We start from the raw sequence: 27,688 nt of genomic DNA, 5'->3' as shown, positions 1-27,688 counted from the left end.
AATGGAAGTCAGAATGTAGCCTGGCATGTCTGTCTCAGAAATATTTAGACCCCAACCTACAGGATTTTATCAGAAGCACTTATTAAACATCTAAGTGCTTAGCTTTGTGGTAAGAACTCACTTGAAAGCCAAAAAATGCGGTAGCTATCAGAGAAGGAAATGATTTGACCAGTTTGTGTCCAAACTAGGATCAGATAGACAGACAGATAGGGGTACAACATCTATACTCCTTTTGCAAAAGATTCCCTAAGTACCTCTTCCTCTGAACCTAGATTCTGTTAATAGATTTCAGGGGGAGGCTGTGAACGTGGAAGAAAAGAAAATTAAATGTTTACTATCACTAAACTATAGCTCAAATGTAGTATTTCCTTCAATAATGGATGCAGGAAACAAAGTGCAGTATTAGCAGTCCCCATTTCTTTGTCACCAGTAAACATAATGTGTATTATTTGTAGCAGATAACTTCCAATGTTATTTACACTCGTCACTACTTTGAAAATACATCAGTTAATAAACTTGTTGCTCAATCTTCTTGCTTAATGTGTTATACAGAAGCACGTGGGCTATGATACCACACATTTTAAAATATTTATATTGTATTTCAACATAATTGGTTTTCTCTGTAATCCTAGGTAGTTTATGCATTTAAAATATTATTGGAGACTTTACTAGACATTAGAGAGGTCCATGGTACAAAAATAGTTTAAAATTTTTTAAAAAGAATGAATGAAAAGAAAGAAAAACTGTCTTCAAGGCTAGCCAGTTTGTATTTATTTAGATCTCCATTTACCAGGAGAAAATTATTAACCCAGGACAATAGGATGTGTTATAACCTGTGAAACGCCTGGGGATCTTGATAAAATACAGAGTCTTATGAGGAAATCTGGGGCGGGGCCTGAGATTTCTGTATTTCACAAATTCAGAGCAGCCAGACTGTAGCCCACAGTAATCCCAAATAAAGGCCTGTGTTTTCCAAATTCAATTCCACTAATTGTAATCAATCTTAGTTATAGGTAATAGCTTAACTATTGTAACGCTTGGTTGTGGGAAGAGATGTCCCGGGAGAGGGAAAGTTGGAGACTCTGAAAAGACAAGCAGGTGTCACCTGCTTCAGAGTGTCCTGTGCTCAGTCTTTTGGAGCCCAGAGCAACTGCCAGGCCGAGAAGTGAGCATGGTGGAGGCTCAGGCCTGGGAGAGAACCCCCAGGTAAGGGGCGTGGTAGCAGATGTGTGTCTCCCAGGTGGCTCTGCCAAGGGAATGCCTTCCCCAGGAAGCTGCTGCAGCTGCATAAGGAGCCGTGCCCTGAGCTCTGGGGCCCGTGTGTACCAGGTGCACCTGGAGCAGAACACCGCCACTGCCTGCCTGCAGCCCGTTGGATTTACCATCTGATCCCTGTACGTGCCTTGTGACCAGATGCTCGTCTCTGAGGAGCACTGTATGGCTGCCGGCTTTCCCCAAGGGTGATTTATTAAGTGTGTAATTAGATGATGCAAGTTGTATATCTTTGTGAGATTTTCATATCCATTTGCAAATTAGAGAAAGGTCCTTTGGCAGAGAGTCTGAGGGGGGAAAGTCGCTGTACCTCCAGGGCCCAAGCAGCTTTCTTGGATAACTCCGGAGCCCTCAGTCCTGACCTGCTATCTCTTAAAGGTGTGCTACTGGCTTTGGTCAGACTGCCTAGGTGTAGCTTCACAGACCAGCTGGTAGCTTCACAGGCTGGCCACAGAGGGCCGGACATCCAATTCTGTCCGAATACCAGAGGTTATCAGTCCTCTGGGGACTGATATGTCAGTCAAACTCCCAGGAGACGGGCATCCAAAACCCAGTTTATTCATTCCTAGTGAAGGAAGGACCCTTCCAATAACTAAATATGTTCCTGTTCCCTTTGTTTTTGTTTGCTTGTTTGTTTCTGCCATCTTAGCCCTATTTTCCCAGGAGAGAGGTACTTGCGTATGAAGATGTGCTATGGAATTAGGTCTTAAGAAATGCTCCGGACCTAGATTGCATCCTCTCTCAAGCCTTAAGACCCCTCCTGCTCCCGCCCTGTTTTCTTTTCCCTCATTCTCTCCTCCACCGTGGTGCCCCACCAGGTGCTCTGCTTCACCTTCCATATTTCCAGGCCCTTCCTGCCTGAAACCACAGCTGTTACCCTGGGCTGGATCCAAGTGTTTCCTGGGTCTCCCTGCCTGCCACCCACCCATCTGTGCATCATCTCTGAGGAGCTTTGTGTGTGTGGATGAGGCAGGCGGGACTTCGGCAGGTGCATAGCCATTACAGGGTGACTCTTGCTATCTCTACTCTCTTACTGTTTTATCCTTTTAACTGTTTATTGCTATTTCTACTCTTGGAGCCAATTCTCTGTAGCCCCAACAGTGGTGATCCCAGGCTTAAGCAAACACAGATGACACCTCGTGACTGGGAGAGTTCTCTTTGCAAAACGTGCTGTTTTTATACTAATCCCAAAGAAGACTCCCTGTTAATCATTGATGCCCCTGGTTCCCAAAAGCCTTCCCATGAATCTGGCTTCATCTCAAGAGGTATTTTATAAAATACAGACTACAGGGCTCCTACCCCCAGTACCGGGTAAGGGTCTAGTCGTATTTGTAAAGCATTCCTCAGAGTAACGGAATTCCTCTGATGGTGGCCATCTGTTTCAGAATGTTTTTGTCACTGCTATCCTGTCACCAATGGGTAATGGTGCCTGGAGATTTATTTCTTATTTATACTTTTATTTATGCTTAAATCTGTATGTAATAAATGTATCATCTTCTTCAGATAGAAGCCTTCCCAGATTATTCTTATAATCAGCCACATCTGAAAACCACCCCTGTAGAACGGTTATCTCAGACCCAGAGCCCCCATTTTAGAATGAGAAAAATGAGGCTTCGTGGCTGAACTGGCATCAGGGGGTGCCATCTGGGTTAATGCGTGGAGACCACACTCAATACGTTACTCCTTGACTACACCCACTGTTCTAAGCCTCAAGGGCCCTTGTTTCTGGGGTGTCACATTAGAGCAACAATAATCAAATGTCCATATATGTGGGATGTGGACTGAATTCAACCCAAACATTGTCCCCAGTTCTGGCACTGGAATGTGAGTGCCATCAGCCATCCTGATGCTTCCACAGCTGACAGATTGAGGCCCCCAGAATGTGCAGGGAGCCCCACGCCTTCATTAGACCACTTCATCCTTCAATGCCTCGGCTTCTCCATCTGTGTAAGGAGGATAATTCTGTCTGCTACCACCCTTACAAAGTTGTGAAAATCAAAACGAAGTATATGAAGGGCTTTAGGGGTAAAGTACAAAGCATTATGTCATCTTAGGGCGTTCTCCTCATCACCAGTATTATTATATTACCCCCAAAGACTTCACACTTCTGCTGAGTGGCTCCAAACAGAATCACTACAGCTAGAAGAAATACTTTATTATAACCCAATGAAAGGCCTACTTTAGAGGACCTGGGGGGAGGAAGAATCAGGATTCCCATAGAAATAAATCACTTCTGAATTTCCTGATTAAAGTAGCTCTAATGGCCCATTAGTGCATCATTTCACACCCTCTGCCCTTAATGGCCATTTTCCAGCTGGTACTCCAGAGCCAGGAACCGTTTGGATGAGCGAGTTGGTACATGTAAGTCACAGGATGTTTTTCTGACTGCTCAAAGGCAAGGACTGTCTTTGATGCCTCCCCTGCTGCTCTGGGTGGTGAAAATGCTTCAAGATTTGTCATTTTGAGAATGGCAGGGCTTTCCACCTTGTGTTCTAGACTAGATTAAGAACTAGACAGATTTTATTGTTAACACAAAAGTCTATGCAACTGTGCCAACAGAGAGATATCCCAAGAATGAAGAAAGCTTTATTTTTTTTCTCCCCCAAGAAATGGCATTGCTTAAGAATGAGGGAACTCAGTCCATGGTAATTAACCTTAATGATATTATTATAAGCACCAACCAGGTCTCTATAGAGTTGCTTAGAGAAAACTTACGGACATGGAGAAGGTATACATACAATTAAATTTGAAACAAAATATAAGAAATCAATTCTAATGAGAGAACTGTGTGGTTTAATGACATGACATAGATGGCATGTGTTTATTAGAGGACCCTTCCAGCTCTGAGATCATAGGATTCTATGCAAAAATCCTAGGTTGGAATGGATGGGAAAAGTTCATGGGAGAGGCCATGCTTAAACTGGACCTTGATGCATAAGTAGGATCCGCATAGTCCGAGAGAAAGGGAAGTGCATTCCCAGAGGGTGAGAGGCCAGAGTAGAGGCATGGGAGGCGGGGCTGTGTGGATTGTGTGGAAGGAGCTGTGTGCTAACAAGGAGAAGAGCCGGAGATGAGGCTCACCTGTAGACCCTTGTAGGTTGGTCAGATTTGGTCTGAAACAGAAGAGATTGAAAAGACTTTGGTAATACCAATTGTGTTCAATGGTTCAAGTCATTTCAGTTTGCTCAGAAACCCAAATGCCAGACTGTTGAGCGTCTGCATTAGAATTGCCCAGAAAATTTCAGGGTAAAACAATATGCTGGGTACCACCACCACCGCCGCTACCACCGCCGCCACCGCCCTCCAGCCCTGATTTAGTATTTCAGAGTCTTGGAAGCAATGAGGAATACAAGTAGAGCAGAGAACCTGATTTTTTTTTAAAGTTCTCCAAATGCAGCCAATATTAGGAACTGTATGATTTTTAGAGTTTCATCCTCATGTATGACTTAAAGGCAATGTAAAATAGTTCTTAAAACCTCCCTTTCCCCAATTCCTGTTATCCTAACAGGGTTTTGAGGTTGCAAACAGCAGAAATCAGTTCTGGTTCATGTAAGCAGAGGAGAAGTTTAGCGGCAGAATACAGGCTAGCTCACAGGAGCGAGCGGAAGTGTTGAGGCCTGGACTCGAGAGAATGGGCGAGAACCAAGTGGCCCAGAACACATGGCACAGGAACCATGTCCTTAGGACACCACCACTTTCACCACCACCATTGCTAGACTCCTGTGACTAGCCTTAATCTGTTCCTGTGTCTTCACATCACTTCCTCGTGATCCAGGGTGCCATGCAAGAGCTCCCGGTGGGCCAAATCTAAGTCATGTACTGGTAGACTGGTACCTGGGAATGGTAAGAGAATAAATGTCTCTTCTTCACCACCTCCCATAATAACGGGACCTTCTCCCAAATCCAAAGGGTGATCAGATGGTAGATAGCCATGCAAACTTTCATCTCCCCCACTACACAGGCAAAATGACTTGGAGTTTGTTTCCTCTTTCTCCACCGTCTTTTCTTCTGTCCACACCTTTCTCTTTCCCTGCCTTCCTTCTCTGTCAGTGCCTTCCCAGACACCCCACCCTCTCTCAGGTGTGGCATAGCTGGTAGACCACCAAGTTCAGTGTGATTGGCTTACGGTTGATCATTTCTGTTCATGCAAGTCCTTTCAGCCAGCCTCCCCCAGAATCTGAAACCCTGCCTACAGCATCCCTAGTGGCCTTCCTACCTCAGAAGGCAGCCATTTTCATCACAGAATAGCACTAGGTATTCGAAAAGTTCTTATCTTTTAAAACCATACACCTTCCATGCCTTATCTTTTTCTCATTGGTACTAATCCTATAACCTGTGCCACCCTGGAGTGGTCTACCCCTTTCTTCATATAGTCATTCAGATATTTGTATATGAAGCCATTATATTCCTCTTACCCACCTCCCACTCCCTGTCATTATCTTCCCCAGGGTAAGGACCCTTAGTCTCTTCAGCTGTTCATCATAAGACAGAACAGCCAGTTTTAAATATTGACGCCTAAACTAATCAAACTGTCTACATGCAGTATTATCCAGAACAGGATTAGCACCTCCTTTGATGTGGTCAGTATGCTTTTCTTAATGCAGTCAAATATTGCAGTGCCTTTAGTCGGTTCTCATGGAAATAAGTTGACTGGCCATGAAAACCCATAGGTTTGGGCTAAAGCTATGTGGGACTTGTTTAAAATATCCCCATGGGATCGGATTCTGGCCTAAGGCAGCCATCCTGGCACCAGCATTTAATACAGTTAACTTGATTTGCTGTAGAGAACATCCACACGGCACTGGACGGACTGAGAAGGTGAGTTCTAGGTGGCTGGAAAAATGAGCACAAATCAGCAAGGAAGACTCAGTTTTGTCCACTTTACTTCCAGTAAATGGATCCTTCCTACATAAGCAAATAAATAGCTGACATGCTATTGATGGATGGAGGATGGTATGGGACGACAGAGCGAGGGTTTAGTTTTCAAGAGTATTTTTTGATTATGTGATGATGATAAAATTACTGAGGCATAATTTGCTTACACTCTTTAGCATAATAAATTTTCCCCAATTTCAGAAGAAAGGAGTAAATGTAGTAAGTGTACTTAAAGTACAAAATTGAGTCAGCATGCTAACCTAAGAAAGAAACTAAAGGAAGACCTTTTTAGTTATACCAGTCTATAAATTCTGACAAACACAAGTCATGTGAATTATCACCAGACTCAAGATAAAGAATCATTTCATCACCCTAAAAAGTGCTCTCTCGTAGTCAAACCCTTTCCTCACCTCAGGGCTGGCAACCACTGATTTTTTCTATTGTTTTGCCTTTTCCAGAATATCTTATAAATGGAATCATATCACAGGTAGCCATTTAAGTCTAGCTTCGTGCCCTTAGCATAATGCATTTGAGATTCTTTCCATGTTGCTACATGTATCAATAGTCCATTCCTTCTCACTGCTGAGTAATATCCCATTGTATAGATGTGCCGCAGTTGGTTTTTCCATTCACTCCTTGAACGTGCTGTTACATCAGATAGCCTGTGTTGTAACATTTCATGAAAGAGAGGTTTTCAGTCTATTGGACAGAAAAATTGTTGCTCTTGCCATGTGATCTCTGCACTTCAGTCATGTTAAGTGGCCATCTTTATATCTATTTCCTGAAGTATGGAAAAAAAATGTGAAAAGTAGAGTATTTATTCAGAATATGTATGCTTTCCTTTGCCCACAAGCATTCGCTCTAGATTTTTGTCTCTTTTGAATACAGATCTTGTTTCTAGCTCTTATTACACTTTGAAACAAGTTTAAACCTTTTTTTTTTTTAAGGAATAATCTGGTGAAGCATCTCAAAGGAACTCATCACTGTTTTAATATTATGACTTTTTTATTGAATTGTAATTATTACATAAACAAGGATGCCAGAATTTAAAAATCTCTTAAAGCACTGTTTTTAGTTTAAAATTGGACTTGTTCCACTAAATGTCTACGCTAATAATTTTGAGATAGCTCTGCCAAAAGATATATAGTTATAGCATAAACACTGTAGTCTGAAATTCAGGTTAGAATGGAGGAGAAGGTGATTTGAAATAATTATGTGGTGGGAATGTCTAAATTTGTAACCTCTATATACCTTTGATTTATGATTTTGTAAGAAATAACTTTTAAAGGAAATCTTGGATTTTATAACCTCTATTGAAAACTTGTTGGATGCTAATTATAGCGTGGAGATTTTTCTCTAAAGATTCAAAGCTGACCACTAGCTCTGGCTAGGAGAATTACCTGTTTGCTTTTCAATGGGGGCAATCTTAACTTATTGTATCATCACCTCAGGTACAGTTGTTCAGATTACGTATCATAACCACAGTGCTTACACCTGGCACATGTGCTCTGCAGGCAGTCCTTGAAGGATACTAAGTCCTGCTATCTTCCGTTCCTAGCTATAAATAAATACAATTTCCATCAAAATCTGAAAAGAATTATTTTGGAATCTGAACAGATGAACTAAAATTCATCTGAAAAAGGTAAAAATGAGTAAATAGCTAAGAAATTTTGGGGAAAATAAGAACAGTGAGGAGGAGTGTTTTCTCTTTCACCACATAGCAAACTATACGTTCAAGCGATAGTAATTCAAGCAGTGTGGCACAGGCATTGACAAAGAGACCAGTGGAACAGGGTAGGGAATCCCAAATAGGTCCATATATGTCAGGAAATTTGGTGTATGAAAAGGAGACATTTCAAAACTGGAGAATAAATGACAGTCCGTTTAGTGGATTTTATTGAAATAATTAGCTAAAACTTTTTAGAGAAGAGTATCAAGTTAGGTCCTGCCTTTAAATACATAAATAAATTTCAGATAGGATAAAGAGCTAAACATAAAAATGAAATCTGTGAAAGTATTAGAAGAAAATAGAATATTTTCTAGGGTGAGGAAGCTCCCCTAAGACTATAAATTCATGAAATCATGAAAGAGAAGAAGATATACTAAACTTATGGATGAAAATATACCATAAGATAAAAGTTGAAATGGTTCTGGGGATGGCATGAAGGAGTGATTTTCACGGTTTACCCAACATACTCCACCGTATGAGTTTTCTGTAAGAATGTAAACACAAATCGTGCAGTTTTCTCAATGTGCTTACCACAGTGTATGGACCATGGCAAATATGCATGTAAATTATAGTAGCTATTACTGTTTCTAAACCCCGTCCCTCACAGCGATTCACATTTAGAAAATGTGGCTTCGTGTCTAATTGTACTTTTGTAAAATTCTGTTATGTTTTTAAAATCGTTGGCTGGTTTTTAAAATCGATGCTCTGAATGCATTTTTCTACCACTCCTCATTATTGCTCAGTGCAGAAGGTAAAGGGTTCAATTCCATTGTTAAATGTGTGGTGACTGAGAATACACTGCACTCTGGGGAAGCACATGAGGGAAGGCAGCAACAAGAGGTTGCAAAAGGGCCACAAACCCACTTGCAGGCATACACAGTCTTGTTGATTCACATGGCATACACACAAAAACCACTAGGGACCAGTTTGTAAAAGTTTTATCATCAAGTGCCAAGTTGAGTGTGATCAGCCCAGGGCTGGGCACTGGAGGATGCCCAAGATATGCCCCATGGAACTTCCAGAGAGGACCTGCCTCTCCAGGGGTCTGGGAGAGGTGGAACAGGAAGTCCAACTTTGGCAGACAGATGTTTCTGGAAACATTCCCTGTCATCTTTCTTCTTTGAGACGGGCTTCTTTCTAGCTGAGCCCGTGCTCTGAGATTGGGGTGATAGACATGTGATGCTCTAGAATGCCAGGTTAGAAGGCTGGCTTGCTTGGGGGATAGACAGCCTCTCCTGGGGCTTCAGTGGAATTGACTTTCCCTGAGTATGTGGGCCAGAGCCCTGGGGTGGTATCCAGTTGCCCAGCATTTTCATCTTCATCATGTGGGCGTTCATTCCTTCCTTTCACCAGGGGGGATTTTTCTATGTAGTTATTTGTCTTGTCTCCGTAGGTAGCCAAATAGGCTCAGATGTAGTCACTGTGAACATTTTTCAGGTATTGCCATTGCATACCTCATAGTTTACATCTAAATATCATTTAATTCTCGTAATAACCCATTGCAGGTGAGGAAATAGGCAAAAAAGAAAAAAATAAATTGTTTTAAGGTCACACAACTGGCAAATGACAGAAGCTGGATTCAAACCCAGGTCTGCCAGGCTCCAAAACCTGCATTGTGTCCAGCAAGCAGCTAATCTAAGCCAGCCCACTCCCCAGTGAGCATCACCCCTTTCCTGCAGCCCTGGGAGAGTCCAGGAAGATCTTCCTGGCCAGAGTTCAGCTGGTTACTGAAACAGCGGCTTTACTGGCTCTTGTCCCTTAATTCTGGGGGTTGCGGGGGAAGTATCTCTGGACCAGGAGTCCAGATGGAGTCTGTGATGCTCCTTGGTCTTCATGCCTAAATTTTATCACTTACAGACTGGAGACAATCACACTTTCGTTACCCACCTCACAAGTTCGTAGTGGTCAGCTAGTGATGATACCGCTACTAATAGTGACTTTCGTAAGATGTAAAGACTTACAGCAAAGTAATGTAGTATTGATAATAGCAGCGAGGGTGCTAAGCTTTCCGGTCATGTGTAACCCCAGCAGTTCTGATTGGTCTTTTATCCCTCCACTGATACGCCTTGCCCAACACCGTTCACTTGACCTTTCCCCTACACAGGAGGCTGTGAGTGTCAAACCCAAACATTGTATAAGAAAGGGAACAGAACCCCATTAGATGAAATCACCCATTGGAAATGTGGGCATGTCTTAAAGCAGATATGAACGAAGACTCCTCCCTTCACAAGAACTTTAGGTGAGGTCTGAGCAGCAAATGACTGAAGTCTTTTTTTTTTTTTAATTATAACGGACACACAGTATTATATTAGTTTTGGGTGTGCAACGTAGTGGTTCAACATTTATACAGTAAGTCTAGTTACTGTTACCACACATAGTTATTACGATGTTATTAACTTTATTTCCTATGCTGTACATTACATCCCCATGACTTATTTTATAACTGGAAGCTTGTACTTCTTAATCCCCTTCCCCTTTTCCGCCCCCTTCCCCCACCCTCCTCCCTGCTGGCAACCATCTATTTGTTGCTGAGTTTGTTTCTGTTTCGTTTTGTGTGTTCATTTGTTTAGAAGCCTTTCATTCTGTTATGTAACATGGCTGTCCATGCTCGGCTGACAAGATGGTGGCCCATTTCTAGTGCTACAGGAAAGGCAAGGAGCTACTGCCAAGTTAAAACATGCGCTCTGATAACCTGTCAGATGCCATAGGAGGAAGGACAGAGAGGAAACTGAGTTTGTTCCAAAGCTGAGGGTACTTTAGAAACCTCGGATCATACACGTTGACATCTTTATCGGATTTGGTTTCTTATTAAAAACTCCTCTGAAGTGTGTTTAGTGAGGAGAGAGGCTGAAATGACAGCCCAGTCAATGCCTGTTGGCTCCGACCCAGGGGGAAATCAGTGGTTCGAACTGTGTGGTGCTCACTCACTGCACTACAAGAGCCCACCCTCGGGCAGGAGGTCGCACATCACAGAGCTGTCACCAACAGCCGGCCAAGGCATTCCTGGGCTTCATGTGGTTAAAGGTGGTCATGGAGTCACCTTCAGATGTATTACTGAAAATCGGAAACTAAAGTAATTGTTTAAACATTTTCCCTTGAAATGGTTTGAGAATCTCCATCCACGTGGGTACTGAACAACGGGAAAACAGTTGGTGGTGTGTCCATGACTCTGATTCCCAGTTTATCTTGCAGCCACCACCATGGTTTTGCCCACTGTATGGCCCTAAATCATTACCGCTGCTTGGTAGTATCCTTATTTGCTATGTCTTTACTGAGTCATGGAAGACAAGCGTAGGGGGCCCTGGTGATGGAAATTAATGAGGAGCCTAACAGTGATGGTCCTCCTGGAGATGGTCTCTGGATCTTTAAGTGACATTCATCTGATCGAGATCCACACACAGCAGCTGTCTCTTGTTCTAGCCAAGTGAGCTGCTATGTGCTGGAGGAAAGACCACATTGTCACCCCCGCAATGTATTGTTTGAGGAGAAGTGATTCCAAGTTGCAGCTAGAAATCTCTCATCTTGTCATCTAGATACCAAACATCATACTTTTAAAAGCACACCAGGACATTTTATACAATTCAAATGCAAAAATTCTAAACATTCAAGAATGAAAACTGCAGAGTTGTTTTGTTTTTTTTTCTTTCTATTCTTGATGCTATAAGCATCACACAAGTGATTTTTCTCTGTATTTTAAAGTACATATTAAAAAAAATTTTTTTTTTTAGCTGAGCCATCCTGCCACCTGTTGGCAGCTCAGCTCGGGCATCGAACTGGCGACCCTGTTGCTAAGAGCTCACACTCTTGAGTGAGTTCTTAACCAACTGAGCCACTCGGCCGGCCCTTTAAATATTTTAAACGATGCATGTTAATTTAAATTTGAGTCAGTAAATCACCTTTGTTCTTATGAAATAATCTGAAGTAAATGAAACAGTGTTCATCACTTGTGAAATTGGGAAATTCATCTTGATAGTTTTAAAGATTGTGTTAAAAGGGTTTTAAGTACTTTAGTAGCATATCAATATAGTAGACTTATTTAAAAATCACTTTGTTATATAACTGTGCAAAACATCGTAAAATTATTTTAGCAGGTCTTGATTTTATAAGATTGCATCTTATTGTGAAAAACGTTCAAGAGTTAAAAAGTCTTGGAAAAGCTAAAGGGAGGGAAAGAGGCCGTTCGTTTCCTAGGGCCGCCATAACAGAGCACCACAAACTCGATGGCTTAAAACAACAGAAACAAATTTTCTCACGGTTCTGGAGGCTAGCAGTCGGAAATCCAGTTGCAGGCAGAGGTGGTTCCTTCTAGAGGATCTGAGGGAGGAAACGTCCAGTGTCTCTGTCAGCGTCCAGTCATTGGAGGTAATCCCCGGCATTTCTTGGCTGGTAGACGCATCACTTCAACCTCTACCTTCATCATCACATCACCTTCTTCTCTGGGTCTCTCTGTATGTTCTTTTCTGTCTCATATGGACACTTTTATTGGTTTTGGGGTCCACCTAGTCCCTTATGAGCTCATCTGGATCCTGAAGTAGCTATGTCTACCAAGACCCTCTTCCTAAATAAGGTCCCATTCTGAGATTCTAGGGTAGGTATCAGTTTGTGGGAGACACTATTCAACTAAGAGGCTTTCAACTACTCTGTCTCCAGTTTGAGGTAGAATTGATAGACTCCTGGCACAAAGCCTTAAACATGGTCTTGACTTCTGCCTGGACCCTCTCTCCTCTCCCCTCAAATCAAGACCCCACACTTCCACCTCCTCCCAGCCTAACTAACTTCTGCTGAGCCCCTGACCCCCAACACTTCCCGAGGAAAACCTTGCCTGTCCACATCCATGCCCAAAGCAGGCCAGTCCCTCTTTTACAAGCTTCTGAAGGAACATTCTTTGTATAATTAATAACATTTTTTAAATGTGTAGATTATAAATTCACATTATATATTTCATTCTTTTGTATATTAACATTTTTTCTTTTATTAAACATTTACCTAATTGCTAATAAATTTGAATATTTACTATTTTATATATTGCTAGTTTTTATTTCAATAATATAATTTATATAATTAATTATATAATTGACACACTAATTTTATTTTTTTTAGATTTTATTGAGGAATTGGAGAAGGGGAACAGTGTTGGGGAATTGGGGAAGGGGAGCAGCCAAGTTGTTGTCCTTCACTCTTAGTTGTGGAGGGCGCAGCTAGCTCAGCTCCAAGTCTAGTCACCATCTGGCTCCCCGTCGGCAGCTCGGGGCCGCTCAGCTCATGGTGCCGTGTTCAATCTTAGTTGGGCATGGGGGGCACAGCCCACCATCCCATGCTGGAGTCAATCCGGAAACCTTGTTGCTAAGAGCTCACGCTCTAACCATTGAACCATCCCAGTGGCAGCTCAGCTCAGGCACAGCTTACTGGCCCATGTGGGAATCAAACCGGTGACCCCGTTGCTCAGAGCTTGCGCTCTTAACCAACTGAGCCACTTGGCTTACCCGACACATTAATTTTTAAAAATAATTACAGGTCGACTCTGAAATCTGTGAAGGCAGGGATCAACTGCCTTCTTCACTGCTTTGTCAGCAGTGAGCCCAATGCCTGCACTCAGTTTTTGAACCTATTTTCTTTATATCATCTCCTTAATTTTCAGAGAAAATCTGTTCTTTGGCACAAGACTGATTCCTTCTTGGTCTGCTATTGGGACCTCCCCTTTTGAGGGTGGGGCAGGAGGTATTTATTGAGAGCTGTCTCTCTCAGCCTCCACATCTGTCTTTGGAAGCTGGGAAGGGTCTGTGGTTGGGTTCAGTGGTGTCTGAGGGATGTCTACACATTGCCTTGAAATCTGAGGCAGGACATTTAAAACACAGCTTCAATAATTGGTCACGTTGGGATTTAAGAAAAGAATGAAATCTGAAAACTCACTTTTCTTATTTGTTCTCCCTGTAAGTTGCTTTCTTTCTTTTTTCCTTCTATCCCTCACCTCTGCCCCAGGGGGAGAGAGAATTGAGACATTTCAACTTTGAAAAACAGACATTTTTTTTTACACAAGGTCTGTAGACACTTTGATCTGGAACTTCGGCCATTTGAAACAGCTCATGAGAGGCCACTTTGGACTTAGTCACATATTTATATTTTGTTGAAGATGTTTCTAATGAAATGGGACCTTATGAACTTGGCTTCTGATAACTTAAAGAACACTACAGTTCTTTAAGAAACAGCAATATTGAAATTTTCCACAGATCTTCTTTGTCAAACTTAACTGATTTGCTTTAACTCACATCTGGGATCCTCTATTTTTGCTCAAAGTACTGGGAGGTGGCCCTTTTGAGAACAGGTGGTTCAGATATGTAAATCTTTTGAGGAAGTTAGACAGGGAGGGTAAATAAATAAATCTCATCTTGATGATCTCAGTAGGCCATACGAGATAATTTTAAAAGACTGCAGTAAGTCTCTTTAGGAGGAAATCGCTGAGGAAAACTCAGGATGCAAAGTTTCAGTTAATGAGCAAAAAAACTCCTCTAGTCTAATAATTGAACGTTGCTTTATTCTTGAGAACACATGTCCTGAGTCTTCCCTGGAACGTGTCTCAACCCCTTTAAGTATCTGGCACATTGGGTGCCCCAACCCCTGCCCCAGGACTGCTGCCATCACCTGAGAGCTCCAATCTGCATGAAAAATGGGTGCAGTTTGCTTTCCAGCTTGGGGAACTAGAACAAATGAAGGTTCCCCTTGATCTGTGAGAAGTGTTTGTGAGTCTGAATGAACAATGGAAAGCTCTCATGTGTTTTCTCCCCTGATTTGAGAAGGCCCTCTGGTCAATGCTTTTGTTTCTCCCCCGCTTCCAGATTCTTCCAGAGCACACTCTTCCTGGTGTGCAGTTCAAGAAATAACTTTTGGTGTTTGTTTTTCCAGGCAGCTCATGGCTCTGATTTTGTTTTTGGATGTTTTCCGTTCGCTCTAAGTAGGCGAGTTCCAAGTCTAGTGTGTGCCGTCTGCCAGCTATTTCCTGTTGCGAATTCTTGGTAAGGAAGTGAGTTCCTAATATTCTAAAACATGCTTGTGACTCAAATGCCCACACCTGCATGGACTTCGTACAAAAACGGAGGAGCTGGCTGTTCATGCTGGGAGTGTTTTCCCCTGGCATTAAAATCGTGGGTCTGCAGCTACCCTCCCTAGACATTTAAGAAACATGATCATGTTGACTCTATAATGGCATTGTAATATGTTGAACCATTTAATATTAAAACAACCAGGCTTTTGAAACTCTTGCCTCAGAAAAGCGAAAGAGGTTCTTGTCAAGGAGGCAGCTGAACCAACAGGGAAGGTCATCATCCAGAGATTTGTGATAAGTGGAGGGAAGGTAGGTCAGGGAGGCGTACATGCTGGGAGAGACTGTGTCCCTGCACACACGTGCACCTGATTTATTTGTGGCAGTTGTTTGTATTAGTATGAGCAGCCCACATATTTTACAGAATATTCAGGGGTCAGCCCATGTCGCGGTGTGGTTGGGATGGGCAGCCTCCCAGACTCCACCCTGAGTTCTGGGGCAATTCCAGGACCTCTGGGACCATCCTCAGAGTTCAGGTCAGGCCACAAAGCCTGTAGTTGCTCTGGGAGCTGGGAGCCTGACCCTGGCCAGATGGACATGGAAATGAAACAGGAGGCCACCATCGGTCTGTGTTTTGAAAGACATCTGTCTCATATCTCTTTCTAGCAGAGAATATGGCCTGCAATTGGCCAGATTCTGTCTGTACTAGCCTGATTTCCCCTGCGTGCACACGTGCATGCAGACACACAGCCATGCTTCTCAGCTCAGTGACTTAGGTCCATGAGACCTTCAAAATGACTCTCTGCCTCAAGGGGCCAATGAGGCTCTGTGTCTAAGGCACATTTGCCCCACCTTTTCAGATCTTTAGTTTTCAAATCCATTGCTGACTCTCTGTCTGTCCCCGTGAAGTTGGTTTTTCCAGGGACTCCTTTTCCCCTACTGAACTGTGGTTCTCTTTGGCCCATTCTGACCACAGACTCAGCTTCGATCGCTCTCTGATCTGAGTTCTCCTTCCTAGGATTTCATCCAGGACAATAGCTCCAGGCAAGTTTAACTGGTTGACCAATGATTACCTAGCAAATTTCCAAATGGGAAAGGAACTAACATTTATTGGCATTTACTATGTGCCAAGCAGGAAACCAGCTTGCAAACCAGCCAGCTTAGTCCATTATCCCGCTTAATCCTCCCCCAAAACCCCAAGGTAGATGGGACTAAGGGATTAGTTCCTGAAGTTCAGTGTCCTGCCCAAGGGCCCAAGTGGCAAAGCTGACACCTGAGCCAAGTGTGATCTTACTCCAGTATCAACTATATCACAGTATGTTTGGATATAATTGATGTTGGGGTGAGTTTTGCTGGAGCTGTTTTATGTCTTGCGTGAGGAGAGTCCCAGTCTGAAGGAGCCCTTGGCTGTTGGTTTTTCCTGCTACCAGCCAACAGATGCAAAGGAAATCTTTGTGAATGCCATTCATCCGACTTGACTTCTCAAGAATGCTTTGCTGGCTGCTGCTATACCCACATTAGCTGAGCCGTATTCGTTTCTGACAGGACTTTTTTTTTTTTTTGGCTACTGTTATTTCCCATTATCTCCTTTTGGGAAGTATTTTGTTAATTCTCGTGATATTGCCCTCTCTCACATGGGGTCCCCCAGGAAGCAGATGCTGAGTTAGAGCTAAGAGGGCAGAATATCTGTTGGGGTAACACCTGTGAAAGGAAAAGGGGCGGAGCAGGCCTGGGTAGGGGGAACCAGCACACCGTACTGCGGACCTGATAAAGCAGGTCAGCCCAACAGGGACCTCTCGGTCAAAGCTTGCTCATTAGAAGCATCCCGCACTGGGTAGAAATGGCCAGCATTGTCTCCCCATCTTGATTGCCATGGGCCAGGAATTGCTCCAGAAGAGCGGGCCCAGGACTTGAAAGCTGAGGTAGACTCCGATGAAGCTCCTAGCTGGAGGTCATGAAGCTAACACACACCTCACCAGCTGGACAGCAAGTCCTTACTTGAATGGGGCGCTTGAGTTTTACTTCAGCCCAGGGATTTTCCTGCCCCTCCCTTAATCTGATTTCTATTGGCCCATCACTAACGGCGGCACGTTTTCTTACACAAGAATCCACAGGAACAATGAATATGGTATTAAGACACCTCTTGCTTACGGCCAGAAGTTGTCAGACTGCCTGCAGTCAGGAGGGGGGCAGTTTATTGTAGAAGGAGAGGTGTCCAGTGTGCATCAGTATGCTTAAGAAGCACTGTCTGGAGTGGGGGCGCCATGGGGGGTGCAAGGAGGAAGGAGAGGTGCCTGAGCTGCAGAGTGTACCTGCGGGGAGAGGCCAGCAGTGGAGGGGTGTATCTTGTGTTAGCCATTTTGTTTGGCCTTGGCTGGGGGCTAGGTTGGTTTCTTAGTGCTCTGATTCTAGGTAATCTGAGCAAGCATTGCACCTCCTTTTCTAGAGTTCTTGGGGACTGTAGCACACTCATAGCTGAGAGATGGAATGGGGCCGTTGGTCACTTCTACCCACACCCTGAGAAACCACCTCACCCCTCCCAAATAATTCACCTGCCTTTTGGGCCTGCCTGAAAATACCTCTCGTTTTCCCTAAGGCCTTTTTCTTATGGGTGTGGGACATATATTGTGTGTTAACATACCACTAAAGTGGAATCCTTTCTGATATTAAGGTGGGGAGAGGCCTCTTTTGGCTGTTAGAAATTGCAACCCTTTTCCTTGATCCAAACCTAGTCATAGTAAACAACAATAGAATGGGACTTGACTACGGTGAGTCCCAAGGTCATTGCCCAGGTTGTTTGCAATCAGACCGAAATTTGAATCCCAGCTCCACCCATAGCAGCTCTATGACCTTGGGTAAGTTCCTCTCTCTAGGATTTAGCTTTCTCACATCTAAAAGATGGATTATCATGTAGACATTTAATGGGTTGTTTTAGATTGACATGAGATGATGTGTGTGTGTGAGCAGTTAGCTCGGTAGACAGCATATAGTTACAACCTAATTAATACTGATACCTGTCCCCTTTGTCTATTATAACTCATGTTAGTTTTTGGAGCTTCTAAGATAAACACACCATTAAATGCAAGCTTTGCATTTTCATATCAACATTTATGCTTGTGTGTCCAATAATTTACAGTTTCTTCAATGTTTCACTTTGCAGTTATTTTAAAAATTCCAGGAGATAAGTACAAAGGCCTCTGCATTTTCCTTGTCTGAACATGAGTAGGAATCACAAAGTAGGGGTCTCAAAGATACTCGATGATGTCATAGTTACGACTGGTCAACACACCCGTGAAAAGTGCACTGATTAGAAGCCAAGGTATAAAAATTGTTCTATCCACATCTGTAAGGACTTGGCTCATCTGTTTCTCTAGGCTAGAATTCTGTTGAATTCTGTTGAAGCTTTCTTGTCATTGAAGTTCTCCAAACCAAGAAGAGTCCTAGAGAATCGGGCAGATGGATGAACCATAGGGAAAATATCCAATAAACCCAGTGTCTAAGGAGCATCCTTTCCTAGAAGAGGGTTGCAAAACTTAGAAAGTCATTCCACATGAACCTTTATAGAGTATGAGACATGTCCAGCCCAACCATGTGTGCCAGAAAGCCTTCGAGAAGAAAGAAAAGAAACAGGAAATCAGATATAAAAAGTCCTCAGCATACTGTGTAAGAGATTCAGGAGAAGAACAGGGCTTGACATTCGCCAGAACGCATTGATGGAGGCAGTCATTTTGCAATTTCTTAAGTGTCATTTCTCCGCCGATTTCAAAACAGTGAAAGAAATTCAGAAAAGGAGCCTGCTATTTTGATGGAAGCTGTTTTGACATAAGTGAAGCCAGGCTTGGCGTGAGGCGGGGGCAGGCTCTGGCCAAGCCAATGGAACAGGCTGTGGAAGGATTGAAAGAAGCTGGGGAAATTGTTTCAAGACGGAGCTGGATCCACTTGAAAGGGGAGGGAACTGGAGGGTACAGACATTTCATCAGTGTTTGAATTAGTGTGTGAGTAGCATCATGGGCGTTCTGAGATACACAGACCCACAGGGGTCTCCCTTCTTTTAGAATCACCTCTAGGGAATGGGAAGTGGGTGGCCGCCTTTTGAACGGTGTGGTGTGAGGGCTTGAGGATGACTGGCTGCTTGTGAACTCAAATTTGGGGAAGTGGGGCAAAAAGGGAGCATGTGTGTGTCACTCTCATAGCTTTCGGCAGCTTTCACTATCGAGGAATCTGGGGATGTGGCAGGGGCAATATGGAACTCAGTCCCTGGGTCATTTTTGACCCATTTTTTCAGGGTTTGGTGGCCCTCGGGTTAGAAAATAAATTGAACATAACTCTTTGGGACATGCTCTGCCTGTAGTTATCCTTGAGCATTGACAGTAGGCTCCTCCAAGGTGAGGCCAAGGACAACACCATATGTGGAAGCACAGGAATCGCCATAGGAAATGCACCGAGCAGGGCTGGACAGTGGGTATCAGGGTAATTGGGTGTGATCTGAAGGAAAGTGAGAAAGACATCATCAAAAGAGCATGTTTGCATGAATCTCGGTTTCGTAGAGGGTAAATGACAGAGAGGATGTAGGAGTTAAAGTCTGGTGGGTGAGGACCGACTAAAAGAAGTGGCTTTTAAGAAGCAAGACGTGAGAGATCATGTGTTGTATGATTTTATTTTTACGAAATGTCCAGAAAAGGCAAATCTATATATAGAGACAGAAAGTAGTGACTGGGATGGGAATGGACTGTAAATGGGCACAAGGGGTCTTATTGGGGTGAAAGTATTCTAAAACTGACTTATGGTGATGGTTGCACCACTTGGTAAATTTCCTAAAATTTATTGAATTACACATTTGAAATGGACCAGTCTGCCTGCTCCACAATCCAGATTTGGATATCTAACTGCCCACACAACAACCACATGTGCATCTCCAACGTCACATGTCCAGAACTTAACTCCAGAATCTATCTCTACAGTCAGAATCAGTCAAATCGTCCCAACCCCCAAAAGGCTGCTCTAACCATCCTTGGGTGGTGGCAGCTCCATCCTTCCAGTTGCTCACGCCAAACATCTACATGCTATCCTTGACTTCTCTGTTTCTCTCACACCTTGTATCTGATCCAAAAGCAAAGGCTGTTGACTCAGCCTTCAAAACTGATCACAATTCAGCCATGTCTTAACCGCCTTATTTCTCCCTGGAATTTCCGAGGGTGATCGTCTCCCTGGTCTCCCTCCATCTACCCTTGCCCTACCACAGTCTCTTCTCAACACAGAAACAAAGGGATCATTTCAAAACATAGTGCATGTCACATTATTCCTCTGCTCAAGACTCAACAGCTCTCCATTCTGCACAAAAGTCTTGACTGTAGCCTGCAAGGCCTTGCATGTATCGGTTTATGTTATTTCTCCTACCTCATCTCCTAATACTGTCCTCCTCACTCACTCCAGCCTCAAAGGCCTCCTTGCTATTCCTCAAATACAGCAGGCATGCTTCCAATTTACCACTTTTGCACTGGCTCTCCTCTCCGTCTGGAACATTCTCCCAGGCAGCTGCATAGCCAACTCTTTCATCTTCAAGTTTCTGCTCCATATATTCTTCCCAATGGGGCTACCTTAGCCACATCATTTAAAATTCCAACCTGACTCTTCCAACTCCTGGCGTGCTCAAGCCTCTGTATCCCGTTCAAGGTTTTCTATTTTCCATATAGCACGTCTCACCTTCTAACATACTCTATAATTGGATGCTTATTTTAATAGGTCTATTGTTTATTGCCTATCTCCCCTTGCTAGATTGTAAGCTCCACAAAGATAGAAATGGTTCGGTTCCCTGCCACACCCCCAGATGCCTAAGACAGTGTTTGGCATATAGTAGGTATTAGTAGGTATTCAATAACTATTTGTTGAATGAATGAATGAATGTGTAATAAGCAAGTAGTAATTTTATAAACAAAAAAATAGCATTATGTCATAAGAATAAAAAGTGGAATAAGTCCCCATGTACACTGTCTGATGCTCATCAATTCCCTAATGAGTTGAGACGAACTAGTCACGTAGAGTGGAGTCTGACTTGACCAGCACTTCCTTTGCTCCCCAGGGAAAATGTGACAAACATCATCAGAATGAGTTAGTAAATCCATGTGGCTGCAACTCTAATTTGATTCTGGATAGACTGCAGGTTGGTCTTATATAGTTATTAAAAAACCCTGATTCGCTCACAGTAATTTAATAAAGAAATGCAATAATTTGCAAATGGGCGCCTAAAGAGTCTCTTTTGAGGACCAGTATCTCTCTGCAGTATGTCTTATAAGGTCAGTTTTCATCATTGATTAGGCATTTGTACTTAATTGAGCTTCTGAATTTCTATTTCCAAAAGGTGTATGGGTGCTTTTAAAAAGCTTTTACTGATTCGTGCAGAAAAAAGGTGCATGAAAACCTTTGAGGAAACGTGAAACTTCATGTAAACGCATTGCTATGCGATAGAAAGGGCCACACTTCTATTTCCTTCCGGTTATGCTAAATTGGTGCTGAAAATGCATCGTGCATCCTAGTGTAGGGATTCTTTGCTGTGAGAGTTGTGAATTTAAATTAATCTTGTTAGTATGAGATGTGAACTTTTAAGATAAATATGAAAATCAGTGATACCTCATTGCATGGAAATCAAAATCAGTTTTCCCATTGGTCCTATGATTTAGCTACTTTTTATCTGTTGTTTTTCTGCAGTGTCCCCTCCACCCCATCCCCGCCCCTTTACATCAGAAGCTCTTGGCAGGAAACAGAAAAAGAGCCAGCTCTGCTTCGGCACAGAACTGATATTGCAGCCAAGGGTTGCAGGAGATGGAATCTAAGCAGGGAAAGGACAGAAGAGTGTAAACTGTTTTTTTCATTATATTAATATTTTTTATTTTTCAATTATAGTTAAAATTTGATATTGTTTTATATTAGTTTCAGGTGTACAGCATGGTGGTTAGACATTTATATAATTTATGAAGTGATCCCCTAATTAGTCCGGTACCCACCTGGTACTGTACATAGTTATTACAATATCATTGACTACATTCCCTATGCTGTACTTCACATCACATCCACATGACTATTTTGTAACTACCAATTTGTATTTCTTAATCCCTTCACCTTTTTCATCCAGCCCCCCCAACCCTAGAAGAGTGTGAACCTTAATGCTGATGGACACAAATGTAAGCTGCTGCCTTCGAAGCTGACACCCTAAATTTAATCAGTGTTTGTGGAATCCAAGGGTAGAGTACCCATCTTCTTTTTCACTCCTCTTTGTATAAGTCCACCTGTGTTTGATTCTGCCTTAAAGATTTATTTTGAGTATTAGTTTGATTTAGGATGCATATTGATTTTTATTTCCAAGTAACTAGTGTCAAGAATAATACATTTGGTGTAGGGGAACAAGACCAATTATAAACTGAGTTATTCTGTACATTGTCCTGCTATATGTCAAGAATTGTGATTTTACTCTACTAGTAAGCTGACAAATTAGCCTGCCAGTTTCATGGATGCTAGCAGAATCCATGAGACTCCTTGATCAGAGGTGAAAAGATATTTATTATTCTTAGAAATAACAGTAGCCAAAGTATTAGCATATCTGCACTACTTCCCCAAGTCCCAACTCCCTGCTGGCAATGTGGAACTCCGTCCTGGTGTATAGATGGGTCAGATTTAAATTTCACTGCTAACTGTGTGGTGGTGGTAGCTGGTTTTGGTAGCTGCTGACTTAGTTTGGGTTTGAATAGCTAATATTGCATCATAGGTCAGGGGGAAAAAAATCCTCAAATAAATATTTATACTTATTCTTCACTCTCAATGTATGTTACCCCATCCCAGTTTTATGATAAAAAAATAATAAATACAGATTTTATAATAAAGAGAAATATTGATTTATTCATGTTCTCTACTCTGGACTCAGTATAAGGGAAAGGAGGAAAGAGTTTCTCAATTCCAGTCATTCATGCAGAATTAGAGGAGGTGGGAAGTAGTAAAATTTGGCCACATCAGTCGCCCTCCTGCAAGCAGCAGTTGGAATACAGTGTTCTAGTTGTTTCTACTCTAAGCCTTGACTCTGATCGTCTGTTTTCAAAGCCTTGTTGGTGTCTGAGCCTATCTTCCTTCATCTAATCAGGGCTAATTTTATCCCTCACTGTACTAGCAAGGCTTGATTGATTGATTTTCAGAAAAGGCCTGATGAGCACACCAAGGATATCATTCACTCCATCAGCACCATATTCAGCCCAAAATTTCCACTTTCAGAGTGTCCCCCAAAGGAAGTTTGGCTCTTTCTGTGGAGCGTTGTGGAATCTTGGAGAAGCATGGCCAAAATTCAGTGTAGCTGGGAGGCAACACCTGAGAGAGATTGCCCTTGGGGAAACTAGTTACTAAATGACTTCATGAAATAATGATTATCATCTTCCCATCCCCTCTTATGGAGCTGTACTCACTTGCCTTCCTCTGTTTCCCAGCCAAGGCTTCACTGGGAAATTAATCTGTATATATTTAACACTTCCTCTCAAGCCATTGTTCTCTGGGAACCAACATTTTTACAACCTCAGACAGCCCTCTGGATTAATTAGGTTTAGCGGGTTTTCAGAAGACCACAAGCAGCTATCCAGCCTCCCATTACTTCTTAGGCAAGAGAAAAATTGATCGCCATTTGCCCTATGTGTATGTTAGGGTAGCTATTAGCCGCTGGTCCTGTTCCATGAAATTCAGACTCTGTCATAATAATTGGTATATAAACACCTTCTTACAGCCAGTGTTTATTCTCCTGTTGTCTACTGGGGACCTGACCTTCTCAGATGAAGTAAGGATGTCTACGCTGATAAAAAGTCTGAGTTCCAGAATTCTGTTATGCGTTCTCTGAGCTATCATGGCACTGTAGTCCAGGCTAGTGCCCAGGGGTGGTGATCCAAGTTACTTTCAGTTACACAGATATACACCCATTGTTCAATTTGATGGCATCCCTCTGTGGGTTCACACTGTGTGCCAGGCATCAGTAATCGATAGCTGAATGCCCAAGATGATTTTCAGAGGACCCTGGAAATTGCTCCCAAGGGCTTTGGCAAAACAGTCTAGGATATCAAACTAGAACACAGTTGTCTCAAGCGCTCTTTCGATGCAATCAGGGCATGGATAAACAATGCGAGCCTTTGGCTTTCCAACACCTTCCTGTCTGTGCCCCGTCTTATCTCCTGCCTCCCCGTCCTTGTTCTTCAAACTTCAGGCTTCAGCTTTTCCAGGCACCTGCCTCACCTGACAACCCGTTTTCAGGCCTCCCACCCCCACAGAGCCCAGGGTCCAGGATTATGACAGAGCTTTAAGAAACAGAGGAGGTCCTCAGCACTTTCTAAAGCCCTTTTTAAGTGAAGGGAAGGAGGAAGGGATCCATTTAGAACAGATGCCTGCAACGGCCAAGTGAAATGAAGAACCACACACATTTTCAGAGGGAGGGTCCTAAGCTAGCATTCAGACCCTCATTTGCCAATAGGCTGGTCTTTCCTTGTTTATCCTAAGGCTAGCCTGGGATGATCAAAATCAAGTAAATTTTGATTGAATTAATAATTTTGCATATCGGAGGGCAGGTTCAAATTTTGAGATGAAATCAAAGAATAATCATATTGTAGAAAAGCTTCTAAAAGGCTAATTTTACATGTTGCTAATGAACAGGGACCTGCTATTTTTCTAAGTCATGTGATTGTATTCTGTTTCTTCTTTCTCAAATGTTGGCTTTGAAGTTTACAGATTCTAATGGTGGATAAGAATCCTACTGAACAGAAAAAGGGATTTGGAAGTATGAATTAGCCCCAAAGGTCCTGGAAAAGCTTGGAAAGTTATTTCAACACCAATGGATAGGGAATGTGGGGGTCATTACATTTAAGGTAATTCAAAGAATTGTAAGAAAATTACCCTCTGCCTGAAAGTCTCTTTCTCACCAATTTGCACCATGTGTCCATAATTCATTCATTACACTTTGTCTTTTAGATGACCTTAGAAAATTCTCTGTCCAGGAAGGAATAAAATAACCTGTCATACAGTTCCCTGAAGGTGTCAGGGTTTTTATTTATTGCTAGGAAGCTAGGAGAGGACAGGGAGATGATGCCGAACTGAAGATGAACTCCTCTGGCTTTGTAATTTTGCTGAGCGTGGACTCTGCAGAAGGAATAAAATACTCTAAGGCATGGAACCTCCCAAGGTTCTTGGATCTTCCATGAAAGTAGAGATGGGAAAGATATTTAGGATCTTGTATTCTGAACCCATGGGCCAGCCTTTATGGTACTGGAAAGAAGGTCTCCATGTACAATTCAACAGTTGTTCAGAGTTTTAGTACAAAAGGTAGAATCCCAAAAGCAATTTTAAAGGAATTGCCCCTCCAGGTGAAATCTTTTTCGGGTTATTGGAAAATGTCCAAGAGGCCTAGGACGACATGGACATAAAAGGAATGTTTGTGTTTTCCCAGGGTTATGTTTTGTCCTTGGCACTGGGTCGGTGTTGTTGGGATGGTTCGCCCTTCCGATCCCCAGAACTCTTCCTGGGAGTGTAGCATCCCCAATTACTAGAATGTTGAAAGCAACTTAGAGATGACGCATTTTAACACTTCATTGTACAGATGAGTAGACTGCAGCACTGAGAAGATAACAGTGGATGAAGCAGAATTGCACAGTGAACAGAGCATGGGCTTGGGAATCAGACAGACCTGGGTCCCCACACAGCAGTTATGTGAACCTGGGCAAGTGAATCAATGTTTCTGAGCCTTGGTTTCTTCTTCAGAAAACCGTTCTTAGGGATTACCCACTCAAAAAATGAACTCTAAACTTGGCCAGTGTTATTTTATTTGTTATTTTTTTTAAATTGAGCCATAATTCACATAACATGAAATTCACCATTTTAAAGTAGGCATATTCACTATGTTGTACAATTATCATCACTATCTAATTCAAGAACATTTCCATCACCGTCCCTCCCCCACAAAAAAAGCCATTAGCACTCCGTCCCAATTCTCCCCTCCCCCTAGTTCCTGGCAATCTCTAACCCACTTTCCATCTCTATGGATTTGCCAATTCTGGGCTTGTCCTATAAGTGGAATCATGTATGGCCTAAGGTGGTCTGCCGTCTTTCACTGAGCATGATGTTTTCAAACTTCACCCAAGTTGTAGCATATACTGCTTCCTTTTTATTGCCAAATCATATTCCATTACATGGATATACCACATTTTGTCTATACATTCATCAGTTGATAGAAATCTGGGGAAATTACCATTATTTCACATGGTTGTGCCAAAGCCAGAACTTTGGGTGTCTAACTCTCACCTGGTCCTATTTTTACTACCCTACATTGTTTTTTCATAACATCTGAGTACATGCACTGTTTCATACAGTGGTTTGCTCAAATAAATTCTTATAACCTGGCTAACCACTGTTATCTAGTATGGAAAAAAAGAACCCAACAATTCAAGGAAATAAAATCTGAACATTATAGAAAAATTATATTGAAAACCAGGTTTAATTTTCGTTTTCTAGACTCCAGTGGACTGGTCTTTATACCTCTTCATCCCACTGTATGTCACAGAATACCCTGAGTCTTGTCTGATATCTTGATCTACCTGGGCTTTATGTGTAAGCTCATTACCATGGCTTAGAGCCCAGGATCAAAGAGAGTTTTTATTAGGTTTGGTTGATGTTTGAAGACCCTTCTGTCCTGTTCACTTGACTCCATGGAAAATTCAGAATTATTGTCTTCTTCAGTTAGACAGTCACTGTCATTGCATTAACCTGATCATTTTGTATGAGGAATATATACCTTTGCCCCAAAACTTAGTACATTTCGAACACAGCTGGTCACCTCTCCTTATGACCTGGCGCCCTTCGCACACACTGACTGCTCCATCTCTCAGCCTGGAGGGAGAGCAGCTAGCTTGGTATGCTTGGAAAAGTTCTCTGTTTTTCACTGATTGAAGATGAAACCCTTCTCTTTGTTGGGCGCATGAAGACCGGAAGCAGGTCTGACTCGTTAAGGATTTGGTTGTTGACATTCTTTGCTTGGGAACCGGTGATGTGTAGAATGTGGCAAGATTCCAGTGGTGAAGGCATTTCCCTGGGTTCATCTGGAGTTTGTGCTTCCTTAGCTTGGGTGGCACGAGTGGAGGGTCCAGCCCAGCCTGGTTTCCTGACTTTTGAGCAAGTGTTTTCTTTGCTAAAGCCTTAATGATCTGGTCTGATCACTGCTAATTACTTACCTCATTTGATGTGCTCTTTTCTTGTTATCCTTTAAAATCGGGCATAGTACTGTGTGCCGAGCTTCACATGCATTATGAATTTATGTTATTTCCTGCTTCTAAGTGTTTAGCAGCCCTGAAGTACATGGAAAACAACTGCGCCTGACCCTTGCCTTCTTCAAGCTCAGCACCCTCTTTCGTCCCACTATGCCTGCCTGGCACAGTGTCCAGCAGCCCTCTTTGCCCCGGTCACCCTACGTCTGTGTGTTTTCCACTTTTTCGGTGTTCCTCTTAATGTGATGCCCAGACTGGAAATGACACTCCCTGTGTGCTGCGCACGACTCAAACAAAAAACATTACCAAGGAATGAACCTGACACCCGTTTAGTGCAGCACACGCATACCTAAGCTGATTACCAGCCAACATCCCCCACCCCCACTCAGAACCTTTTTTCCCGCTTTAACTGCTGTGAGGCTGAGGTTCCTGTTCTTGTGCGGTTGATTTTTTTCTTTTTTAAGATTTTATTGGGGAATTGGGGGAGGGGAACAGCGCTGGGGAATC

General features: G+C 42.7%; 1 protein-coding gene across 11 annotated transcripts in view; it reads left to right on the top strand.

Moving 5' to 3' along the window:
• The window catches only part of PDZD2 (PDZ domain containing 2), a 385,588-nt gene that overhangs the window by 261,529 nt on the left and 96,371 nt on the right, over positions 1-27,688 (top strand). The gene's annotated exons all lie outside the window — the stretch shown is intronic.

This window comes from Hipposideros armiger, unplaced genomic scaffold, assembly GCF_001890085.2.
Source record: "Hipposideros armiger isolate ML-2016 unplaced genomic scaffold, ASM189008v1 scaffold_117, whole genome shotgun sequence".
Taxonomy (NCBI): domain Eukaryota; kingdom Metazoa; phylum Chordata; class Mammalia; order Chiroptera; family Hipposideridae; genus Hipposideros; species Hipposideros armiger.
The sequence above is the reverse complement of the archived record's forward strand: the minus strand, read 5'-3'. Positions and strand labels throughout refer to the sequence as shown.